The 9990-nt window shown below is 37.6% G+C and overlaps 1 long non-coding RNA gene across 1 annotated transcript; it reads left to right on the forward strand.

The window, feature by feature from the left end:
- Positions 1-7944: 7944 nt before the first annotated feature.
- On the forward strand, positions 7945-9742 carry LOC147874210 (uncharacterized). The gene is made up of 3 exons (XR_015534428.1): positions 7945-8133; positions 8795-8889; positions 9270-9742. It is a non-coding gene; the product is annotated as an uncharacterized LOC147874210 (long non-coding RNA).
- Positions 9743-9990: the final 248 nt, after the last annotated feature.

Here is a 9990-nt window from a genome sequence, read left to right on the forward strand (position 1 = left end):
CCCTTGCAAGTCTTCGTTTGTTTCCTTCTGCTCTTCTGCTCTTGTTGAATAAGTTTTTATACGTTTATCAATGTAAATCTCCCTTCGCCTTTCTTTATTTGTTAAATATGTCTGATGTTTTAGTTCTTTACGTCGCTGTTCAGAGGTCAACAGTTCTTGTTCAGTCCACTTTCTACGTCTAACCCCACCCTTGCAAGTCTTCGTTTGTTTTCTTCTGCTCCTCTGCTCTTGTTGAATAAGTTTTTATTGCGTTTATCAATGTAAATCTCCCTTCGCCTTTCTTTTTTTGTTAAATATGTCTGATGTTTTAGTTCTTTACGTCGATGTTCAGAGGCCAACTGTTCTTGGTTAGTCAACTATCTACTTCCAATCACACCCTTGCAAGTCTTCGTTTGTTTTCTTCTGCTCTTCTGTTCTTGTTGAATAAGTTTTTCTGCGTTTATCAATGTAAATCTCCTTTCGCTTTTCTATATTTGTTAAATAGGTCTGTTGTTTAAGTTTTTACGTCGCTGTTCAGAGGTCAACTCTTCTTGGTCAGTCAACTTTCTACGTCCAATCCCACCCTTGCAAATCTTCGTCTGTGTTTCTACGTGTGTCGTTAATATGGTCTCGTTTATCAATGTAAGTCTTCTTTCGCTTCTCTTTATTTCTTAAATGTCTGATGTTGTAGTTCTTTACGTCGCTGTTCAGAGGTCAAAAGTTCTTGTTTAGTCAACTTTTTACGTCCAGCCCCACCCCTGCAAATCTTCGTCTTAAAATCGATCATAAGGCCAGTTTTCATAAGTTTTCGTAATCGTAATATATCGAATGAGTATCAGTTTACCTTCGGGGGGGTTAGTTTCAAGTGTTCTAAAAGTTCGCTGCGTTTTAAAATCTTAAGTAACACACTAAACCAACCCCACCTTTGGGGGGATTAGTTTAGTGTCTCATTCAAGTGTTTTAACCCTTGAGTAAGAAACTAAGCTACCCCCCCAATGGGGGTTAAAACACTTGACCAGTCTTGTTTTCTTTTCTCCTCTGTTCTTACCGAATAAGTTTTTCTACGTGTGTCGTTAATATGGTCTCGTCTATCATTGTAAGTATTCTTTCTTAAATTGGTCTGATGTAGTAGTTCTTTACGTCGCTGTTCAGAGGCCAACTGTTCTTGGTCAGTAAACTTTCTACGTCCAGCCCCACCCTTGCAAATCTTCGTCTTAAAATCGATCATAATAGTTTTCGTAATCGTAATATATAGAGTATATGAGTAGTATTATTAGTATCACTTTACCTTGTTGCAGTTGTTGGATTTGGTACTTAAAATAGTTGATAACTTCTTTTTTCACTTTTCTGATGTTTTAGGCCAACTGTCAGTCAATTTTTAATAATGCAACGTGCTGCTTCTGGAGCAGTGATAATGCGACTGGCTTGGTAGTGAAGCGTTATTTGTTTACTCGGCATTGTTGTGTTGTAATCGGCATTGTTGTGGTCCACAACAATGCCGAGTAAACAAATATTTGTTGACATTGTTGATGACGTAATTTATTGAAGACAACGACTAATCACAAATTTTTATAGTAAAGAAGAAGATAATAAGACACAGGCACCAAGGACCTTAGGGCTCATTCGTTTTATTACATACAATTTTCCTCTTTAGACAGTCTTGTTGTTTTATACAATGCTGTCAAAGCTTGAGTATGGTTTAGTTGTATGGAATAATTTTACACAGACAGATTCTAATACACTAGAAAATATAAAAAGGAAATTTGCCAGTTTGTGCAATTACCGGTTTTTTCGGTTTAATATTACACGTGAATACGAATTGATTTTAACTGCTTTAAATTTCAGAACACTTTATACCAGACGATGGCATCTTGATGCTATATTTCTTATTAATGTATTTAAGGGCAAAATAAATTGCAATTCCATCATGGACACTGTTGGTATTCGTGTGCCGTCAAGGCAAATAAGAGAATTTTCTACGTTTAGTGTGATCAGTGCGCTTAGACATAGTCCTTCAGACAGGTGTGTCATTGCTGCAAATGACGTATGTAAATTTTTGGGCGTGTTTGGTATAAACATTGTTTTTTAAGGGCACTTTCTCATTAAGAGAAATAATTTAGAGAGTGGCCTAGTTTAGATATACGAGGCTGGTCTACAAAGTAAGTTTCCCTGGGGCCGTTTACAGAAACAAAACACAATTTCATGGAAATATTTATTGCAACAGATACAGAAAGTGTCCAGCTATTTTTCAAAATATTCGCCACCGGAATTGAGACATTTGTCATACCGTGGGACCAACTTTTGAATACCTGTGTCGTAGAAGTCTTCCGCCTGGGATTGGAACCACTGTGTGACAACCATCTCCGCCTCTCTTACATTCTCAAAACGCTGACGCTGACCGGACAGGAATTTTGAGGTGTAGGAAAAGTTGAAAATCACTGGGAGCGAGGTCCGGGCTGTAGGGTGAATGATTAAACACCTCCCAGCTGAACTCCTGCAGGAGACTTGCTGTCCGTCGAGCCGTGTGCGGCCTAGCGTTATCACTGACCGCACTTCTCAGTCGGCGGGAGCTGGAATAAGAATCTCCATCTTCAACAGCTGCAACGATGCTACTGTGAGAACGCGGGAAGTGCCGTTAGTGCATGCGCCATGCTACGTCATTGCTCTATCACGTACGCACAGTCGCTTCGCGCAATATAAGGTTTTATAGCTGTGGGACGAGTGGGAAACTTACTTTTGGGACGCGCCTCGTAACTTAGTTATTTGTTTTAATTTGATTTTTGCATTTATTTTGTTCCTTCTATATTATTATTTTTTTTACGTATATACTAGTGTTTACCTAGGTAAATTATTTTCTTTTTATCTAATTTGTATCTTTGTATTAATGTTTGCCTGTGAATGGCTCTTTACCGTTGGCAAACACTCAATAAAGGAATTGAATTATTATTATTATTATTAGTAGTAGTAGTAGTAGTAGTATTTAGACCTCATTTCTTATATTTGCTTGCTGTGATGACTACATCTTATTTTGTGCTATTTAATTTTGATGTGAATACGTCTTTAAAATCAGACCGACATATGGGTTACCAGGACGGAAACGGCGATATAACATTTGCAGAGTGATGCATTCCGACACTATAACTTCGTGACTAATAACACGATTGAAATAAATGTCTCGTTCGATCGGGCATACAACTACGATGCGAGCATGACCTTGAGTTGGCGCCGCGCATGTGCGAGGCGCGGGTGGTGTGCCTGCGGCGACTGGCGGCCATTTTGGGCGTGGGCGAAAATTACGGGCAGTATATCTAGCGATTCCGATGTGCTATCGCGCTGTATTTGGTGCCAAACGAAAGATCACGTCTAGATCTGTCGATTTAAGCCATGAACTTTGTAAAATATTTGTTGTTGACAAATCAAAAATAAGTCGTGAAAAATTTAAACTGTCTGATGTCGGCCCATACTCACCGAAAAGCCCAGAGGAAATACAAGCAACGCATCTCATCTTAAAGGTCGTCTAATCAGCCATCGATCAGTACCGCCATGTCCGTGGCGGAACGAGTGAAACGGCTTCGGGTACGTCGGAATGTCTGAAGACTCTGTATATTTGTTATGCTAAATAAAAGCCATGTATCCATTTCGTTACTTTCATTTCATTCCTATATCTCAAAGAAAATATTACCCTCTAACGCAGACGTATTCACGTAAAACCCACGGCCGTTTCCCCGACACAGCCACACCTCGAGATTTTGTAACATTTTTCTGTTTTTTATTGTTTAATGTTTTTATTTGGTATTATTGAATTGAATTATATTACTTAGTTATCGTATTTTTCCCATTTACTTGTAAAATATTATTCAATAAATGAATTGAATTGTTATTATTATTAATAAAAATAAATAATAAAAATTATTGAATTGAATAGAATACGGTATATTTATATATCTAGTTTCATTCAATTGCTTGTTTTTGTATTTGTAATATTTTACTTTTATTATTATTGAAATTAATTTAATTATATAAGTATTTTATTCTGGACTTTGGTTTAGTACTTGGCTGTTATTGACCTTTTTGGCTGTTGTCAAGCACTTAAATAAATGAATTCAATTAAATTGAATTATTATTATTATTTAGACCTCATTTATTATATTTACTTGCTGTGCTGACTGCATGTTATTTTGTGGTATTTAAATTTGTAAGTTTTTTCTGTTTTTTTATTTTTTTAATGTGTTTTTAGTATTATTGAATTGGATTATATTACTTAGGTATCGTATTTAACCCATTTACTTGTGAAAAATCATTCAATAAATGAATTTAATTATTATTATTATTAATATGGTATATTTATATATTTTGTTTCATTTGTTTGTTTTTGTATTTAAATGTAATATTTTACTTTTATTATTATTGAAATGAATTTAATTATTTATTACATATATCCTGTACTCTGGTTTAGTGCTTGGCTGTTATTGGCCTTATTTAGCTGTTGTCAAGCAGTATTTATACTACCTACACTCGTGGTAAACAATTCAATGTAGCTTTCTTACTTGAGACACCATTTTAATAACCGTGAGTGTTGTTCTTCAGGTGGAAAGATGTGGAAACTCATTATTAACTAATTATTAACTTGATCATGTTACTTGCACAAATGCGTTTATCTTTCATTATTGAGCTCTTGGTTCAAGAGCAATGTTAAAGTGGCATACATTTAATGTATACACGCTGTATATGGGTCAGATTAAGATAAATAGGTGAAAGCAAAATCGATAATTAAATAGATTTAGAATTTTAAGGGAAGTCAATCATAGACTAAACAAGCCTGCAGTGTGGTCCTATATTAACAATTACGGGCTACTTAATAACACAAAAAAATTAAATGAACTAATTTCAAAATAAGAATAACGTGGCAAGGTCTTCCAGTTTAAAATTTGATCTAATTGGTATGATAGATTCCAACGGTCGTAAAATGTATCTGACAAGCTCTTTTTAAAGCTGATAAATGTAAATCAGATTGTTCAACATTATAAAATTTAGCACATGTAAAGTAATTATGGCATTTCAATACGCAAGGACATAAACAATTTAATTTATTCAAATTTCCAACCAATTAGTAATGATACAAAATTATGACATTTTCAAGGCGTGAAATGTCGACATGAATACGACAAGGAAGACTGATCACTGCCTTAATGGAATGGCACTGTGAAAATAACGCCTCGTTACATAAGAAGGGCTTGGTACAACTTCTCGAACTTTTCGAAATTTAGGAGACTTTTAATACGGCAAACGGATGACAAGAATTACAGTTCATCAATTTGGAGCTCGAGATGACTTTGTTTACTTAACGACGTTTATAAATTCATCCAGTGTTATGGAGAGCAGGGAATAATGAATGGCAAAGGATGCGGAAGGAAGATGTGGCTAAGGTGTTATCCTGTCAATGTCCTGGAAGGACTGAAGAAAACCAAGAATGACTTCAGCCCGGGTAGATGGTCAGGAAATGTAGATTTTAATACGGGGCATATGAAATACGAAGTAGGAGTTCTAATTACTGGACTGCGACGTTTGTTCGCTCAGAAAATCAAAAATCTAAATTGAGCTGTCCACCGATTTTGTGGGGATTTTTTGATAACGGTGATACACCTTTAGATTCCAACGAAATAGGATAAATGTCGGATAATTTCACGTCGGTCAGAAAACAACGCATATAACAAGCCATGCATTATGAGATCGTCTGTCTGTCGTGTTTTCCCAAAGGCGGCAGGCAACCTGCACAAAATCTCTTTTGGTTCTTTTTTTATTTAATATCCAAAAAATGCATAAATTTTCTTCTGGGTCAAACAGTCATCGCCATACAGAACTATTGTTCTTTCGTTAAGCATAAAATCGGATTTGAAATCGGTTTTCTTCATTTATGAATTCTGCAGTGGAGCAGCATGGTTAAAGGCGTTACAGTTAGTATTCATCAGTACCCAAAAAGACAATGAATATCAACTACGTTCAAATAATTGAAGTTTCATACTGTATATACCCGTCATCTTTAACATCACTTTCAAGATACACCACGAATAAAACTGCCCTTACTATTTTACGTTCTTCCCAAAACCTTCAGTGCCGTATTATGTATATAGAACCCTGAATCTTTCTATCTGATTCGTCTCCTCCAACTTAATTCTCCAAGCGAATGTTCAGAGACAAATTTCCAAGCAGATGCAATCAACTTGCACTGCGTCGTGTTAATCGTACTTTTAGAAGGAGAGGGAGTACGACCAGTCTATTTCTTAGCAAGGTCAACATGACTACATTTCAGTGCGATTCAATTCTCAGTGCGATCGGAAAGTTTCAAGACTGCGCCTATAAAAACCTGTACACTTATCTCAGGTATTAAATTCATCCATCACCCTCGAAGTAGTTCCCCTGGGAGTGAACACAACGATCCCTGCGCCGCTGCCAAGCCTGGAAGCATCCCTGGAAATCTTTCTTTGTCAGCCTGTCAAGCACAATCTGCGATTCTGCCTGAATCTCTTCTATCGTCTCAAATCTCCTTCCCTTTAGCTGAATTTTCATCTTTGGGAAGAGGAAGAAGTCACACGGCGAATAAGGAGGGTGCTGGATGACGGCCATGGTGTTTGAGACCAAAAACTGCCGAACTTTGAGGGCGGTGTGCGCTGGCGCGTTGTCATGATGCAGCAGCCAGTTGTGGTTGCACCACTTTGCCGGCCGCTTCCGTCTCACATCTTCACGCAACAGCCTCAGGACCCCACAGGAAAATTCAGCATTGACCGTCTGACCTGCAGGAAGAAACTCCCTATGGACGATCCCCTCCTGGTCGAAGAAACAGATCCGCATTGACTTCACATTGCTCTTGACCTGCCTTGCCTTCTTCGGTCGTGGTGACGATGGGCTCTTCCATTGTGAAGATTGCTGCTTCGTTTCCGGATATTACCCGTAAACCCAGCTTTCATCACCTGTGATAACCTTAGAAAGGAAGTTGGGGTCGGTTCTTGCAAGATCTTTGAGCTCCTGACAAACGAGAAGTCGATTCTGCTTCTGGTCCTCAGACAGGATGCGTCGCGTGTGGAGTTCTTCCTTTAGAATCAGCTGACAGGTCTCATAGCCTATCCCAACAATGTCGCACAAGTCGTTGATGGTACGACGTCGATCTTCGTGAATGGCCTGCCGTATCTTCGTAACATTTTCGGGCGTTGTGCTCGAAGATGGTCGTCCAGAACGCTCGTCATCATCGACAGAGGTTCGGCCAATTTTAAAACGTGAATGTCACACGAAAGTTTGTGCACGACCAATTGCGGACTCCCCAAATGCTTCCTTTAGCATTTCATAGGTTTCCGTAGCCGTTTTGGCGAGTCTTTGGCAAAATTTGATGCACACGCCATTCCGAAATCGCAGGAGGGTCGGTGTAATGCACTACCAAAACGCCCGTAACTAAGAAACAAAAGCTAATTCGATGATGCCGGCAGGCACACTTATTCACTATGAATGTAGGCCGCACCTCCTATAGGCAGAAGCTCGTACTACATCCAGTTCGCCGTCTATTGACACAGTCTGAAAACTTTCCTATCGCACCTCGTATATGATAATGAATGACAGTTATGACTAAAATTTGATTTAAGAAAATAGCGTTTCAGCTGGTAATTATTTATGGATCATATTACACCACTCAAATGTGAATAAGTATGATAGTACTGTTCATTATGTTTCATATTTCAATTTTCTCCAAAAGATTTCCTATCACTGACTGCACTGAATTTCTGAAGTCATGAAGTTATTTCTACTTTTATGGTACAATCTTATGGATGTACCAAAATAAACATAAGATGGTAACCATAAAAACTAAGGCAACCTTGGCAACTAAGATAACAATTGTAACTATGGTAACCAAAGTAAACAAAGTGATCACTAAGACGGGTTAACCAATTGAAATTTAATAGCCAATGTGACCAATGTCCAAGGCTGGAAGCAAACCCCATGTGGAAATCCCTTTTGTGGTGTCACGTACCTAACAGAGACGGCGATGCCCTTATAGAGCGGAGTTTAACCAGTGTAAGAGATCCCCAAGAGAGGCAATATGTCTCATAGGGTCCAGACGAATCTGGGTCAGATTAGGTTGGATTGAATTTTAAATAAAATGTGAACGTAAGTGGGAACTCTGTAAATTTAATAAGTATTTCCAGTTACGTTCTTCTTAACTTTTAGAAAACTGTCAAGCTTTGCAATCATTGTCAACAAACCAGTGTATGCGCCGTAATTCTGTCAGCAGGTATGCATGTAATATTCTTACTATCTCCAGCATATCTGAAGGAACAATGATGCATTCTTATGAGCTCAGATCGTGGCGAATTGTCGGGTCATTTAACTACGCTGTTTCAATTCTACACGCTGTGTAGTGTCGACCTGTAGAAATGTATTAGAGGGGTGGTATAATGGCAATTTGGAAGCGGTCGTGAATGTATTAAAGAACTACCGCAACATTTTCTGTGGGTAGCAAACCTCCTTGCTTAAATTGGAAACAGATTCGTCAAAAAACATTAATTACAAGGCTTTATCAACACGTTCCCATGTAACTTAAATGCACCATCTCTACAAAGTTATGATATCTACTCAAAACGTTTCTGTAAAATTCAACGTTATATAATAATTCTGAAACAATAAACTGTCATTCACACATGCAGTTCAGAGTAATCATCATTTTGTGGACGGTTATGTAGAAAAATAAGTTACGTTAATAATACCTACTGTGTGCTTACTTTGTTAAAACTTATAAATCAACTACCTTCATATTTTTACTGCATTTCAGCCAACTACTATATTAAACCCTGCTCCAAACTGACCCAAAGTTCAGCGACTGCCCGCTGAAGCACGGCAGAGAGGCTATTCCTAGACTTCTCAAAGGTAACTGTCTCATTCTCTCCATTGTACTATCGAAGCCACTGTAGCCTTTTGTATTTTTTTCCAAAATAATGTTTGATACTAACAGGCTATACATTAAAGATGTGAGAAATGTTTCAATAAGCAGCCTGCCGACCTGAAAATATAAGGAGGAGACTGTGATTTTGGACACCTAGAGAATAACGATCAGTATGCAAAGACAAAACGCAACTCGACATTTTGTGATTTTATTAGAGGACCGTAATAGGAGGTTCATTCAGCCAATTAAAGGATGTTTAAAGGAAAATCAAGAGAATCATGTTCTGGTAAATTGAGAAACTGTTTATGTGGCTAGTTTCACATTAATCATAAATGCTCATTTTAAATAAGACACTGATTTTTAGGCCTATCCTAGATCCTGTCCTTGTCGAAGAGGTAGTAGTCCGGGATTCAGGAATTACAATCGCTGCTCGGAACTTCACCATCGAAGAAGCCAAGGACGCTGTTTTGCAAGACGTGACGTATTTAGGCTAAATGACTTACACATTTATCCAGCCATTAATCCGAGCGGCTTATTACAATTGGACCCCAATAACAGAGAGTTAACAGAAAAGTAGGCTTCCAGTTTACAAATAACTCTTTCGTAAAAGACTCGATGAAACAATACCGCTAATACAAAAACATGACTTTATGTAGTGATTTTGATTTTATTCCATTCACCACCCGCCCTCACAACATATCTCACTACCATTCATTTTACAATTATCCTATCATTTCCACATTCTTACACGGATTAACTTATACCACATTCAAAAATTAAATTTAGATTATTAAGTGGCCATCTAACTGTTAATTTTATAGTGCCCTGCTCAAGCAAGGAGTTGCATTTCTTTTCTTTACGTGATATAAGCAATTAAAATGCAACTTGTTTTATATATATATATATATATATATATATATATATATATCGGAATTTTTTAAAATACTCACACAGGCGTATTTGAGTTGCCTTTTCATCGGTTACGTACACACGGAAGTATAGTAAAACAAGACAGGCATAACTGTTCAAGTGGGAAATAAATTGGCAAGTAAAAACAGAGAATATGTCACCGGACTACACTACCT

Source organism: Zootermopsis nevadensis, unplaced genomic scaffold, assembly GCF_977971745.1.
Source record: "Zootermopsis nevadensis isolate Lab colony 2312 unplaced genomic scaffold, Znev_1.0 Znev_ptg000010l, whole genome shotgun sequence".
NCBI lineage: Eukaryota > Metazoa > Arthropoda > Insecta > Blattodea > Termopsidae > Zootermopsis > Zootermopsis nevadensis.